The 16430-nt window shown below is 41.0% G+C and overlaps 1 long non-coding RNA gene across 5 annotated transcripts in view; it reads right to left on the bottom strand.

Moving 5' to 3' along the window:
• Positions 1–16208, bottom strand: part of LOC140647547 (uncharacterized) — a 125145-nt gene extending 108937 nt beyond the window's left edge. For 2 of the 5 annotated variants that reach the window (XR_012040827.1, XR_012040836.1), the window contains exon 1: positions 16015–16207. This is a non-coding gene — a long non-coding RNA (uncharacterized lncRNA). Of the gene's footprint in view, positions 1–16014 lie in introns of all 5 variants that reach the window. The other 3 variants (XR_012040829.1, XR_012040824.1, XR_012040826.1) reach the window with 3 other exon arrangements.
• Positions 16209–16430: the final 222 nt, after the last annotated feature.

Here is a 16430-nt window from a genome sequence, read left to right as displayed (position 1 = left end):
ATCCTGGCTGCTCTGGGTTGGAAGCATCAAAAGAAGCAGGATGCGTCAGCAACGTGAAAGCCCTGCAGAACGTGTGTCCTCGAATGAAACAGCAGCCAGTTCCCCCACCAGAAAGAAGAGGAGAGGCAATCAAAAGTCTCCATGCTGGAAAGAACAGGAAGATTTAAAAGCCCATAACTGCAGCAGAGTGAAAGTCCACGTTTCCCAAGTCAACTCTGTGCCTAAATACCAGGCAAACAGCAGCAAAGAGAAGCCCAGAGCACCATGGAAAGCAGAAAGGTGATTTGAGGTGTATGGTTCTACTTTATTCCTTGTCTTCATTTAAACATTTAATCTTACTGTTTAATAGTTTAATTATGGAAAACAACAGGGTTTCTGGATAAGACACTGAATGAGGACTATGGTTTAATTTCTTATCTCTTCTCCCGTCTGAGACATGACTTTGGCAAATGCTTTTCTTCTCCACACCACTGTTTCACCTCTGAAATTTGGCTATTCTTGCATACTTAGATAAGAGAAATTTCCAGTCAAGCTTTCCCTTACTGTGAGTTTTTACAGTGCCTAGCACAACAGGGCTTTGACCCTAACTCAGACCTCTAAGTGCTACTAAATTCAAAAATGGTCGCTTACACATTTTACAATGCCTGAATGCATCCACTACTGCAGATGGAGCCTCATACTAATGTAGAAAAAGTAGATCATTTTACCAGAGAAAGATTATTTGTAAAACAGGGAGAACCAGTCAGCTGATGTGACAGAACACCACAATATGGGGTCTATCGTGATTACATACATTAAAATGTTTATTACAGGTTTAGGAAAGAAACTAGAAGCAGATGCCTTATTCTGCTTCAACCACCATGAGGCTAAGGAGCCCAGACAATGCAAAACACGTTTGATTAAGGGTTAGTTTGTTATTAGTACTCAACTGCTTCCAGCATTGTTAACTTGCCCGTGGCAATAATATAACCTATGTATTGTAGACAGTACATGAAGATTTCTACTTATATAAAGTGATCCCCAAAGTCTGTTTTGACTGCAGAATGGAAACTGTTGATTTTAGCTGATAATGGCTGAGCTGTAAGGAGGATGAAGATAGCCACATTCCTGCTGGGCCAAGGGAACCTCTGGAGATGCCAGGAAGCCCTTTTTGGGCTCTGTACAAAGCCAGCGGTGTCGGAGTGAGATGGCCGACAGCATGTCTCTGCCATGCAGTGCGGGAGCTTGCACAGGGCCTCAGCCTGGCAGCCTGTGCACAACACATGGGACAGGCACCAGCATATCCATCTCACTGTGGCACTGGCCCTGGTCTCGTTAGTCCCGCTGAGAGTCCTGGGGCAGTGCCAGGCTGATACTGCATCCAGGGTGCAATTTGCTATCTGTGCTATAGGACTGGTTGTGTGGTGTAGGCACATGTATTCAGTCCCTGAATCTGCACTAGTGCCTTGAGCTTTGCCAGTGGCTGCTGTCGTTTCAGGCTGTGGTGGCTTTCTCATGGTTTTCTGCACGAGTGAAAGCCAAAGTGCCTTTTCAAACAGGGACCTAATCACTGTAAAGCAAATTGCTTTTAAAATCTAAGCTTACACGTGCGAATCTTGGCCTAGATCTTAAAAAAAATATATATATTCCTGACAGTGCTAATTATTATTTTTCCACATAATTGTAGGAGAGAGGGTGCCAAGTATGAAAGATAAGGGAGTGCAACCAGGCTGAAGGCAGTGGGTTCTGCACGTTCCACCAGAAGGCAGATTGGGTGGTACTTCCTCTGCAGCTCCACTCACTCACCTCGGTGGAGACCTCCTACATAAAGATGTACAGTAGCGCTTCGAAATACCACCATGGGAGACAGGAAGATGGGTGAGGAAACAAATATGAAAAAAAGGTAACTGGAAACCAGATGAAAAAGCAGTATAAAAACACAGTACGTCTGTGGTCTCCACTGTTTCAATTCCTCTTACCAATCTGTGACGCTAGGTAAACCGATTTATAGTTGGATCTGTTCATTATTAAAGAAAATTGACCAAATTCCTGGTCTGCAAAAGAGTTACCATCTCTATAAAGTAGGCCACTGTAAGGTATCTCACTTTTTGTCCACTTTGGAGCTCATTTGCCTGTGATGAATGGCTATTGATGCAAGGTAACAAACGCTCTATTCTTTCATGCCTTGCCTAGATCACAGGGCAGGTGAAGGAAGAGGGGCAGGTGATAGGGATTATGGACTGCAGCAGGTCAGTGAGATCCCTTGATATGGCAGAAAGGGTATTTCCAGCTGTAGTCCAATAACCAGAAATAAAAAGGCGATTTCTGACATTGTGGATACCATTTCAAATCACTGCTGCATTTATTTTAAAAAAAAAAAAAATCAACCACACAAAACTCAAGAGACCTCAAGGTCTGCCAAGGATTGATTCGCTGTGTGACTGCAACCAAGTTCCTTCCCTTCCAGGTGCTTCTGTTTGCTTTGTCTTACCCATTTCATTCTTTAGGTCAGGGAATATTTCCTTGTCTGTGTTTTCACAGAAACTAGAGCAAGGGCACTCCAGTCTTGAGTGATATCCCTTGCTGATATTTTAATAATGACATCTGAAGATTCATTTAGAGCAGATGGCCTCAAAGTCTTAGACTTCAAATAAGTAAGGAAGTTCAACACTGGTTCTGGTTAAGAGCACTTTGACTAAATGCAGGACTCTGAATCCATAGGCAGCTTGGTGGAACCAATTTAACCACTGGTAGCCCCTCAGGTGAGAAATGTAAGCCGCTTCCATGAAGCGGTTGCAGCATTTCCTTCCACACAAGGCAGCCAGCTCTGCTGCCCACAGTGATCCCTTACTGCTCTGCACAAAGCACAGCTGACCTACAGATGCTGCCGAGTCTGGGGGAAAGGGAGAGAGGAAAGTGGCTCTGAAGCAGTTGCATGGCAGAAAAGCTAAAAAAAGAAAACAGAAACTAACATTTCAAGCAATAAATTTAAAAAAAACCAAAAAAAACAAAAAAAAGGAAAACAGGAAAATTATGGGAAATGCAACATTCAAAGGGACCTGTCAGAAGATAAGCAAAGAAAGTTCTTTTTTTCCAGTTAAGTGAAAGAATGGTAACTACTTTGAAGTAGATATTTAAATAATAATTCAATGCATCCTACATTTAGTTATTCTATGCAGTTGCCAAGCCCACCTATTTTATCACCCATGGAAAAGTGGTGAGATTTGTAACACTTCGTAGTTACGAGCATAACATATTTTACCTTTAGAGTACTGTCATAGGGTTTACTTTATTTGTGCCTCACAACTGATTCTTTAAAGTGCGTAATATATGCTCTTACTCATTTAAAATGCTGGTTGACCAATGACCACATATGCATAAAGGAGAAAAAAAGAGAGAGAGATTACAGAGCGATTGTCTATTTAGAATTAGCTTTCCCAATCTAGATATATCTCCCAATTTTCAATAGATTTCCTTGTAGAGATCCCACTAGTTGCTCATCCCTAGTCCCAAAGCAAATTCTGTATCCATTTCACTTAATTCCTTCACATGTTTATTCATTTCAATGCTATTTTTTCACTTCTGACACTTTGTAAAAGGATTTTCGTTTTTTCAAGTGATGTGAATTGTACCATTCATTCTGCTGACCTTTACAAAACTAAGCGGAACCTTCATTTTTACAAGTCTCCAATTAATGTTCAAAATGTCTGTACCGCAGTTCCTATAGCCATGTAAACGTGGCTGAGGAGATTAAATGGTCTAGTTAATTTGCTGATTCCAGCGGAATCGTTCAGACCTACTTAAGGTATCCGCATTTAAACCAAGTGATTCATACAGTGACAGTGAAAACCAGCGGAATTCCTAATTATTAGCTAAGTGCTGCAAAGTGTTAGTGGTAATGTAAAAAGATTATAGATGGTTTCTAAAGGAATTTTAGTTTGTCAGGTCAGCCTTTTTTTGTGTTAAAGCATTGTAACAAACCACAGCCAATAACTGTGCTTTATTAGCTACTTCTGGTTTTCAACCGCTGTAGGTTTTAGTTCTCAGCATCCTTCCTCACCCCACAGATTGAGACTGACCAGGTTGGATACTTCTGTCAGAACAGGAATTTACTTGTAGCTGCAGTTTTGAAACAGCTGCTGTATCCTTTCATTTGTTTTGTTTGCTTTATTCTGAACTCCTTTCCTGTTTCTTCAGTGGTTTTGCAATGACCAGTTTTCTTGCAAGTGGGTACATAAGTCTCCATCACATCTAATGGGATCACACCTGGAAACAGGCAAATTGTTTCTACACATGTGTATGGAGACTTGCAATGTCTCTGAGAATATAAAATACTCTTCAATTTCTATAGCGCTTCTCACAGGCATCGAAATAAGAACACACTTCACTGCAATATTGAAAATTATTAATAAACAGAGATTTGACTTCACCCTCTCCTGAACTGGTAAGGAGTAATTACAGCTAACTGCCCTTTCTTGATATCACACCAATTGGTCTCTGGAGGATCAAATAACCCTTTAGAGAATTATTTTTCTTTCCTGGAATGCTCTAAGCAAAACTCCTAGGAGAAAGAGACAGACTGTAGTCTTAGGTGACTTGATATCAGTCAAGTCTTACGTCCGTGTCTCAAGCAGGCAAACATCCTAGCTGGAAATCTGGCCGAAGTGGCTCACAAAAGCCGTGTCAATAATGAAACAGAAATCCCTGGGCCCAGTGCAAAGGGTACAGCTGAAGCTGTGTGGCGTGCATTACACAGGGCCTCAGAGCAGATGCTCTAATGGCTCAGATGCTCATGAGAGATGGTGTTTATGTCCTCACGGTCTTTTGAAGACAGGCACCAACTTTCTTGCCCTGGCCCTAGTCAGCTCCCACACAGAGGTGGTATAGTTATAGGTTGGTGTTGTGCTCAAGCTAATAGTAATAAGCCCAGGGAGTTAGCAGCAGTCAGACACCCAGGCAGCCCTACATCTATGAAATCAAACCTATAGGCAGAAAAATCTCAGTAATATGAAATCCCACAAGAAGGATTATGAAGACGGCTGGGGTAAGACAGCTGTCACAATATTTGCTTTACATATGAAAGAAAAAAACTTCTTTGGCATTTTTAAATTGGAACAGCTTAATTTGATAATAGTAATTCATAATCAACATGCTGATAGTTTGAGAACAGGATATTCACAGAAAGAATCGGGTTGCATCCAATGTTACAATTTCAATAGAAATAAAATGTTATTTAACAGATCTAAAGTAAATCAAGTCAATTTACCACTGAAGCCACATACGGTGAGTTTCAGCAGAAAACAAATTCATAACTTCTTGAGGAAAAGCTTTTAATAGATGTATAAAGAGAACTCTAGCTTCTCCAGCACAGCCAGTTCTGGTTTAGTTTGTGCTAAACACATACATATATTTACAAAATAATACCACTGTCAAATACAGATACATTAAAAAGAAGGGTGGGGGGGAAGTCTTTGAAATAAAGTACACCAGCCGAAACTGCTTTTGGCAGGAGATATGCAGGAAGCTTAAAAGTACAGTATATACCACACAAGTTGCATTTAATAAATTCCTTAAGTCTGGTATGCAGGTTTCAGTTAGTTCAGAACGTCAGCTGAGACAGACTCAGTTTGCTTCCTCCCACTTAGCCTTGATGAAAAAACATCAAGACAAACCATTCCCCTGCAGAAAAATTATCATATTGGGTATATCTCTACAAAGACTGCTTACTCTCTACTAGAAGAGAGTGTTACCACAGAATCAACCTCTTCTGTTCCAACTCATCAGAAAAGCATGCAGAAATCATAATAAGCACAAGCCAAATAATCCATGTAAAATTACCATACTGGAGGAGTTTCTCATACACAGGTCTGATTTGCTTGACACTTGAGAAGTTTCAGGTTTTCTGCTCTAAAATAACTTCTCAGCCAGAAAATATAAGGGTCTATAAAAATTTGCACTTTTGAATACGTCTGTTACATGCATTTTGAAATCCATTACAGAGAAATAAAGACAAAAAGAAGTGTTAGTTCCAAGCAAGCAGCAAGCATCTATAATTTATTCATCATTTTTAACTTGTGTTTGGGGAAACATCCTTCTGAGACACGCCAACCCCTTCCCTCCTTCCTCTGCTTGTCTACTCTCAAGAAGAAACTTCCACTCTATTTTGCCATTACTCCCAAGTATCTGCAAGATCAAATGGTCTCATGCCCCTTGATACATATTTTCTTCTTTCATCCCACCCTGAATAAACAAATCCTTTGTCTGGTCTATGATATTAATTTTGGCTGAAGTTCTTACTTCAGACCTCCCCTTTAAGCACAGACACACTTTTTCTATGTTTCAGATCTTAAAATCTTTCTCTTAACAAAGAGCTGAGAAGAGGAGAAAGGAAAGAATAAAAGATGGTTTGTTCCACTGTGGAAATCCCTCATACTCTGTTCTGAGTGGGTCTCCTGCCTCACGTATTTACCAATTCCAGATGTTTCCGTGAGAGGATTAATCCCTCCCCCCCTCCCCCAATGAACTTAATTGTTCTATAGTGTCCTGCAGGATATGGAGAGGGGAAAAAGAGGGTATTTTCCTCTTGACCCTTAACTGCAAAACAAGTTGTACCCTGAATTTTGGAACAGATAGCTTCTGCAATGCTCCTGCAGTGTAAAAACACGAGCTATTCTCTGCCTTCAGACTGTCTCATTTCATTAAAGACATCAAATTGGTTTTAGCCAATGATAAAACAGCAGTGAGTTCCTAAAATGTCCACTTGTGTTGGTTTCTCTCCTAAATTTTCTTGCATATCAACACATATTTGGGAGGTGTTTAAACTTCAGACATCTGCAAGTTACTTTGTAAAACAATAAGAGCACAGTGAGACAAACAAAGTAGTATATGAACAACATAAATCTGACCGGTAGAGCTAGCTGGCAATGCATACCGCATTTTTTCAGCAGGTAGACTCTAGAAATATTAATTCATTTATTTCAAGAATGTGCTGTGAGCTTACTGAATGTAGCATGTATCTGGAGCCAGAATACAGTTCAGGGATAACTTAATTAGCTGTGCTGTCCAAGACACAGCTCAGTTCAAGAGAACCTTATAAAAAAAACCCAATGGTGAAATGTAAAACACTAAAGGAAGGTAGTAGCATGCTTTGGTGCCAATATTTTTTCTTATAACATATAAAGAGCATCATATGCTGCGATGCTATGTAAGTGTTTAGCACCAGATAATGAACTGAGGTAACTGAGCTACCTTCAGTATTTTTAAAAAACTAACATTATTCCTCTACCTGCAATCTGTAAAACTTCTCAGCTACATACATACTTTTCTGTGCTTCCTCAGCATACAGCTACCCTGTATCCCCTCATGCAGGAACCACACAACCCGCTGCGATCGCCTGAACTCCAGAGGAATTCCCCCACCCCCACAAATTCAAGCTGCCCATTTGCAAAACACGTTGCAAGATCAGCCAAATTTTGAAGACCAAAAGGCGAGGCTGTTACACCCAATAGGGATGTAAGAGCAGACTTTAACTCTTCAGTACAGGCTTTTCCTTTTAAAATTAACCTACTTTCTACTTCCCAAATAGATAACCTGTAAGAAGCATATATTAGGTTGTAGAACATGGCTGCTGTTACTGAGTACCTGCTTCTGGGAAAGCAGCTGCCCCAGCAAGCCACTTTTCAGATAGTTTCAATTTTCTCTCTCTCCCTCATCTGGCCTCTATTATTTCCAGGAATTTGTTTAAATGAATGCTGATTAGTATGAGCTCTTTACCCTAATTTCTCATGAATTAAGTGCAGAAGTATAATCACTTACAAACACTAAAGCACAGTGTACTTCAGTTATTTTATGTCCTTTTCAAAAAAAGGCCAACAGAAATAAAGAAATCAACAGGCAGGATTGAAAAGTAATTAGTGATTTTGGGTTCCCAAAAGGAAAAAGCTTAAAGAAGTATGTTGTCATCATCTTTTCTCTGTAAATCAGGTTCTTAGAAAATCCATCCAATTAGAAACATGCATCCAGGTGGAAACCCTCCTCTCTTCCAGACTTATAAATAAATACGCATAGCTGGATCTAAACCTCTTTACCTTGCACCAATAGAAACGGCTATTAGAAACAATTATATAATTAACTAATTAACATAACAGCTCACCATTAAAAGCATTTTTAGTCTTACATTTAGAAGTAGCAGAGTAGCAAATTATCATTCTGTTGCCAGCAGAGCACCAGGAAGCTCTTCAGAAGCAGTGTGAAATGTGAAACTTCACTTTCTTACCCGAGGGGTGCTTTTTTTCCCCACATTCCTGCACTAGTCTGTACTGCAGAAGAGATAAATGTATAAGATAGAGAATTACTATATTGATTATATGTAGAGCCAATCAGGCTGCAACTTCCTCAGTATGTCGCCATTCTGCAACTGGATACTGGGGTCCCAGTTCTGATCTCACTGGTCAGGAGAAGGAGAAATGTAATTAAAACCAGAGGAGTTGCCTCAGCACAAAACAGATAGGAGAAGAGCATCCCTCCCTTGGCACCTACAACTGCCTCCCCAGGTTCGGTGATGGAGAGCAGCTTCCCCTGGACTGGAGCAGGGACTGCAAAGCAAGACAGTTTGGAGGGGAATGTGGGCTATTTTTATTTGCTATTTAATTTGGAGCCCTTATGTTTCATAATTTCAAGAAAACCTAAGTGTTTATCTTTCACTTGTATAAATGCAAGCTAAAATACACAATCGCATGACACCAAGACTGACATCAGATATATCACGTGAAGTCACAAGAGCTCTCAACACTGTGCTATATTTGTACGGCATTTAAAAAGTCTTTTACAGAGACATCTCACGTTTTCCCTGCCACACAGGTCTTCTCCTTTTCCGTTTCTTTTATACATACTAACATGCATAATTTATTTTCCCATATGTATAAATCCTAGCCTTTATTTAACCCCTCTGGTTTCCCCCATAAATAAGGGCTTCATTCAAATAAGTACAACCTTTTTTGTCTCCTTTTCCTGTTCAAGAGCTCACTGTAACACCTTCTAAATGACAGCAAATAAGTTCCAAAATACCTGCTTTTAACCTTCCTCTTCATCACAAATTAAACAGACCACACACACACATGCACATATATGTTTATTTTTTCTTCATGCAAAGCAAAACCATTCAGCCCATGACCTATCGAACAAGTACAGTTCCTTGGTTAAGGAAAAAAAAAATAAGGCTGCATCATGCTTTGCCAGGATGGCAAAGCAATGTGGTTCTCACCAATTCTAAAATTTCAGTCCTAAAAGTACTCTCACTGTTCCTTTTTATAAGTTTTTCAGCATTTTATGATCAGCTGGTGACCAAAGACGGAAATCATTTACTCACTTGCAGACTTGTATTCACCTCCATTTTCTCCCTGGAGCAGGACCACCTTTGTAGGGAGTCCAGCAGAAGACACCCTATGCTGGCTTTTAAAGAGAGTTTCATTTTCATTGTTGCATCTAAATCACACCTCTATTCCCGAAACTACTCAGATTGCTGGATTACACTCCAAAGGACATAACCAGTAGCAATAATAAATTGCTGCAAACTAGAAGAGATTTGAGTAATTTCAAACAAATACACGGTCTAGCAAAAAAGACAAGTGACAACCTTCTTTTTAGTTACACATATTAGGGATCATTTTCCCAACTGCATACAATTCCCCAGGGTTAGAAGACCTGTCCCAGAATGAGCCATGGATTGCCATCGCTGCTGGCAGGGTCGCCTTTCATCTGCAGTCCTTAAAGGAGGTGGCAGGTGGGGAACGATGTAGGAACAATGATCATTAAGGCTTTACATCAAAAGATGAGGTGATTTACTTAATTCAGTTGGGACCATTTGGATGTCCGCATCCATGATGACATCCACCCAATTAAAACGGGCCTTGCCCTCTAGTTAAAACATTGCCATTAGCTCCATTTTGTACCACTGCAAAAGGCCCAATGCTAAGATCCCCCAAAATCCATTTCTCTGGAGCCATCCTCTACATTAAATGAGGCATGAGCTTCTTGGTGAAAAAGAGGGACATGGGAGTAACAGCAACACACTGTGAAAAATACTGGTATTATTATAAAAAGTGGTATTACAGTGTGCAGTATTACAGCTATGCAGTGTGCAACAGGATGCTCCTTATATAAACAAAATAATCCGAGATCATTGGTTAATACTTACATGCCTTCTTTCAGAAATGTCTTAAGCTAAATAAATTAGGTGATATTGTTTCTTAAATTTGAACAAGCTAAAACTCATCTGCCAACATCTCTGAATTCACAAGGATCATGAAAAGCCATTAGCTATGGTGTAGGAGATCTTTATAGATGTTGTATCTCGTTTGGAGCTCCACTTTTACTCTTGCTTGGTTTGACATACTACTCCTCCAGCACTCCCCTGCTTTCTAAATTGATTAAATCACTGTGACTGATGCAAAGGGGTTAGGACAGCAACACAGACATTAGTTAGACTGCATAAAATTCACCAAAGGAACATTTTGTGACACACCAAATACTACTGACACAGAGCGCATCCTAAATCGTGGGGTCAGTTAAAATTTTTTAAGTTGTATTTCTCAAAATTACACCTAGAATAGCCCCATTTCAAGTTGAACAAAAGAAGTTGGGTCTCACAAAAATCCATTATAGGAATGATAAGAAATGCAAAAAAAAGACATTGCTTAGAAAAGCAAGAAACCTCCTCAGACTTGCACAAATGACTGCGTAGGAGCACCTGAAGGGCAGATTGTGAGGAAGGACAGCACTGTAGAGTCAGAATCTGCAGTATTCGTTTACCACATTATTCACTAACAGCTGAACTGCAAAAGTCCAGGCACAGCCAGGCTATCATCTGTCGTGACACTGTTACAGAGGTTTCAGAAGCCACTCTTCCTCAGCTAGAAGCTGCCATGCCTCAGGTGAGAGGCAGCAATTGATTGCACGATGGTTCCTACTTTGCTGTGATGCAAATACAATTGGTTCCCTTAATCTGCTGAAGATCAGGACTGGACCCACACTGCAACCAGCACATCTCGGTGGAGCTGACAGTGGCTGTTTCACAGTCTTTTCAGCCAGGAATACAAATGTTCATCCAATGGTAAAATAGTCTTAGTTAGCACTTACCTAAATTGCAGGAGATACAAAGAAAACCATCTGAGCTTCTGTGTAACTCCACTCTTTCCCCAGGAGCACACAAATAGCAACCTGCCTTCCGCTGTGCCAGGTAGACTAATGGCATTTTAAATGGCATTGCTCTCATTGTTGTTCTAACCCACCATACAAATTTAAGAGCACACTTATAGCTACCGCTACTTTAGCTTGGTGTTTAGCTTAACTCGGAGGTTATTTGTTTTGTGGTTTGTTTTCTAGTCGGTCTCATACCCCAGCTCCAGGAGGCAGTTTGTTGAAAGAATGGAAACCACTAACAGCAGATGCTGCCGGAGACCAGGTATACATGAGAAACCTCTGCATCTGGGGAGGGCAAACCTGGGGGAAAACTCCGGGGGAAGAAGACATGAGCAGGACTGGACACAACGTCCCAGAACACTGATGAAGAGACAGTGTGAAGGAACAAGTTTCCAACAAGAACACAGAAATACAGGACTGGCAGGGGCCCCCAGGGTCATCCACTCAAATTTGACCACAGCAACAGGCACTGCAGAACAACATGCCATTGAGAGGCCACAGATCGTCCGCTCCCTGTGCCACCACCTATGTGTAATAAATTCATAGAAAGATAGGGCTAGGGGGAACATCTGCCGATCATCTAGTGTCCCCTCCCTCCACCGAGGAAGGACCCCATGCACTCAGACCACATCTGGCAGATGTTTGCCAAACCTTCTCTTAAGACTCCCATGAAGGAGCTGCCACGCCCGGAGAAGCTGAGAGGGACCTAAATCAGTTGGGATAGCAGTGTTCCCATGCAAGCACCCTCTCTCTCAAGCCAGTAGGACTTTGACATGGGTGTCACAGCCTCCATTCGCCACAAACACCCAACCAAAAATTCTGGGCTCCAAACCTGAACAACGGGATGAGCTCAGTTTTCAGAAGGCACACTGAGAGATACCTTCAGGGATGTTCCAGTTCTCAACAGTGGCACTTTTCTCCTTTCTTTTTCAGCCAGATGAGAATTTTCTTACTAGTGCCCACAGATTTCAGAACTCAACTCCTGTTTTCCAGCAGAAAATTAAACTCTTCGGTGGCTCTCCTTCAAACTCTGAGCTGAAGTTTCTCAAAATTTAGCATTTATTTCATGGGAAATTCTACATTTCTCAATGGAGTTTTATTCTAAAAGGGAAAGGAAAAGAGAATTTCCAAATTTTCCCATGGAATAAAAACTTTGAAATTTGTTTCTTTAAGAGTGAATAACTAGGAATTTTCAAGCTTGTTTAGAAATTCTGTATCGCTTAATTAATATGCACTGTTCTACTGTTTCATGATATGCCAGGAACTGACTATAACTCACATTAATTCATAAAACATTTAATTTTATATTCAGTTTTTAAAATCATTAAGGAGTAGTGCTTCAATACACACTGAAGGTTTTGCTCTCCTTTCTACTTAAAACTTCTTTCTCTGTGCTGAAAGTTTCATCACATTTTTACTAACAGAGCACATATAAAAGATGAAATCAAATTTAAGAAAAATATGCAATTTCTTTTTGCACCTTTTTATTGTGTTGAAACATTTTCTGAAATGGAAATATGGTTTTTAAATTCTTTCTTAAATTTCTTGAAAAAGATGCTACGTGGGCAAATTACCACATAGAAAATTCATCAGGTTTTTCTGACAAACTCTTTTCTGGCTAATTGCATTGGGATTTTCATAAGGAGGGCCCCTAAAAACCTCACTGACTTGACTATGGAATTTGGTTTCCTCTGTATACTTCCTTCTGGGATCTTCAGTGTACATACTTCCCCAGTATGGCCTTCTCCTTTTAAAATTAATGTGGTTTCCATTTCCCAAATAAGTAAACCATAAGAGACATATATTAGGTTGCAGAAAGTGGTTGCTTTTATTGAAAATACACATCCAGGAAAGCAGATGCCCCAGCAAGTCCTTTTTACAACAGTTTCCAATTTCTGCCTCTCATTTGTTATTTCCAGGCATTTGTTTCAGTGAATGCTGACCAGTAAGAGCTATTTCCCTTACCTTCTCCTTAATGGGAGTCTCCTTAATGGGGTCACCCCTAAGGAACTGCAACCCATGGGTGACCCACGCTGGGCAGGGACACTAAGAAGCAGCAGAGCAGCAGGAAAACCCGAAGGAGCAAAGAGCAGCCAAAAGAAACAGTTATGGATGCGGCCCCAGCCCTCCCACGCTGCCCAGCGCCTTGCTGCAGGGACTGGGGGGGGTTGAGCGTAACCCACAGTGAAAATACAGGGAGGTGAGGCTGGAAAGGAGGGATGATAGGTGTTTGGCTTCTGCTCAGCCCAGGGAAGGGGGAGGAAAGTGTTTACTGAAGTGTTTATTTGATTGGTTTTGTCCTCCTTTTTCTCAACACGAGAAGCCAGGTGATCAGAAGTTTGTGTTAATTGGCAATAAATTAGATTAAGTAGAAATTCCCCAAGTGGGGACTGTTTTGCCTGCAACAACTGCCTCAGTCACTTAAGCTTCTCTGCCTGCTTTTGAATTTATGACAAAATAAAACCAGCCTTATAAGCACAATGACAAAACAAGTCATAATTTCACAAGTAAACACTCACCACTCTGCTAATAGCACTAATGTGCATGTGTTAAAATGAAGATCCTAGAGCTTTTACAGAAATATATTTCACATCCACCTACTGTAAACAACATCAGCCTTTTTACACCATGACAAATCAAAACGCACAGGATGCTTATTCTTAGAACAAAAAGGTACTGAACATTTCTATCATAGATGATTAAATAAAATAACAGATCTAAGCCCACCATATATCCACATGACACTATTTTTAAGATTTAAAACAGTCTTTTCTTCCAGACAGAGTTCATTTTCCTACCTCTCTGCTTCCTGACTTGGCATTAAATCATGACCAAAGTACCATAACCAACACTGGGAGCCTGGCATATACCTAGCCTGACTGGAGGCACATACACTGCTGAAGTCCGAACTTCCTAAATACCATGTTTCACTTAAGGGATCCTGACGGTCTAAAGCGCATATTTGGTATGTCAGAAAATTAGGCTGCCACACACTGTCAGATTGAAAACCTTCAAGGTTTTCTATCGTCTCAGATCATTTCTCACAGAAGGCCGTCATGGGCACCTATGTACAAACCCAACCACAGCTGCAGTCTCCAAGGCTGACCACCTGCAATGGATGACATGCTTACAGGAATGAGGCAGGCACAGAGGAGCGAAGGGCATCAAAATCTCAGCCTATAGGGCAGCAAAAAACTACGCATTTTATCATAGTTACAAAGCACTGATCCAGGCATGATCCTAAGGCATGAAATAGGCCCCATTCCCACCTCCCTCCTGGATAGTTTACAAAGGCAGAACCTGCGCAAAGGAACACTTTAGCTGAAATTTAAAATCGCACAGGTTCCAGGTCTGGGTCAAAACAGGATTCCTCCACTGCCTCACAAAAGGTCAAAAATGTTTCTGCACAAGAAAGTTCCTCGAGCTGGAAAGTCAGATTTCTTTTCACTACAGGAGCATGAATATGAAGGGAAAAGCTCATCTTCCCTGGCAGATCCAGACAGGAAGAAGGGGAAGGCTCTTCAGGCAAGTCACCTCCAAGCACCAGGCTGTAGAGCATGGGGCAGCTAGAGGAGAAGGGGCCATGTGCCCGGGTAAATTGGGAAAATGCCTCAGCAGCCATCCTGGGGTGGGTCAGGAGCAACGCCTTGCACTGCTGAGCAGGCAGCCAGGACACGCGCAAGCACAGGGTGCAGCTGGGCACACGGGTTAGCGCAGCAGAGGGGCTGCGCTTCCATTAACCACTGGTACAAAACCAAACCGCCTCCCTGAATATCAAGCTTGAGCCTGAGGTGAGGAAACATTCATTCCCATCACGTACACCCGTTGTGACTTTTTCTCCTAACCTGAGCTCATCTAAAAGGAAGGAACTTTAAATCTTAGTTGTCTGTATCTAGAGAGAAAAAAGGAGGTAGCAAAGAAACGAAAGCAGGTATTAGTATGTCAGGGAAAACTCTTCTACTTTCATACAAACTCCTTTATAAATTTCTTGAAAGAACCTTTTCTTACTTAACTGAGGGGTTTCCTACCTTTTTTTACTGTGTTCTCATGTTTGTTTCTTGTGTTTTGGATTGTACGAAATTAAATTCTGCTTCCTCAGCCAGTAAGGAATTAACAGATACCGTAAACTGAGCCATGAGGTTTGTATTTGCTCATTCTTGTTATCAACTTGATATCCTCCCTCCCTCCTCCCGTTCTCCAGGTTTATGAAGGAGGCCACTATGTGGCAGCCCAGTACCAAAAACAGATGGATGACAGGGTCAGCAGTGTCCCTGTGTAAATTTATCATGGCACTAAATACATAGGGAGCAAATATTCAACTCTTTTTGGTGTGATCATGGACACTAGCAGTGAGAGAGACATGATTACTTGCACTGCTACTGTAGAACACTCCACGCAGGTGCAGTCAAATGTTGTGTTAAGGATCACACAGGTGACTCTCAGTCACCTTTCCAGGGAAATACTTTGCAGAATAACAGATCTGACAAAATTGCTTTGTGAAGTTCAACTTAAAATTACCTTTCTCAGTATCATTCCTTTCTTTTAATGTGATATTTACATACTGTGCATTCCCCATAATTCAGGATATGATTTTTATATTAGAAAGGTGAGTAATATACTGACTCTCATATATTCATTGAATAACCTTTAGCACCTTCCACTACTCCTCCCTATGACAAGCACTGCAGCTGATATGATGGTAACTTTAAAAAATAAACAAGTCCACAAAACCCCAAAACCTACCATTGTCAAGGAGACTCATGCAGGGAAAACATCAGAATCAGAGTCAGACAGAATATTAGCATAATAGTTCAATTAAAAGACCCAAAAGTGTACCTGTGTATTCTCATATCTGAAGTGTGAATGATGATTTCCCTTTGGAAAATTCTAAAAGAAGTGTCCAGAGAGCTCCAAATCCGGGTGCCCTGCATCATACCTCCCTCTATATCCTGTACAAACACGCAAGTCTACAAAAACAAGGCTTTTTTCTCATTGCAAATATGCCCTGATGTGACTTGAGCCTCTTTAGCTGTGATCTCACCTTACCTAGCAAGCTGAGTGGTTCTACATGTCTGGTCACTATTTTGATGGAGACAGCCAAGGAAAACATCGGCTTGTACCACAGCTGTGTGCCTGACTCAGTAAATGGCACCCTTTCTTCTGACTCAGCACTGAGTCACTGGTGGGGCTCAGCACTATGGGGCATGATATTTCCAAAGAAGCCGTGTTTCCGCTAAAATACAAACTAAGAT

The sequence above is a fragment of the Ciconia boyciana genome, chromosome 1, assembly GCF_034638445.1.
Source record: "Ciconia boyciana chromosome 1, ASM3463844v1, whole genome shotgun sequence".
In the NCBI taxonomy this organism is placed as follows: domain Eukaryota; kingdom Metazoa; phylum Chordata; class Aves; order Ciconiiformes; family Ciconiidae; genus Ciconia; species Ciconia boyciana.
The sequence above is the reverse complement of the archived record's forward strand: the minus strand, read 5'-3'. Positions and strand labels throughout refer to the sequence as shown.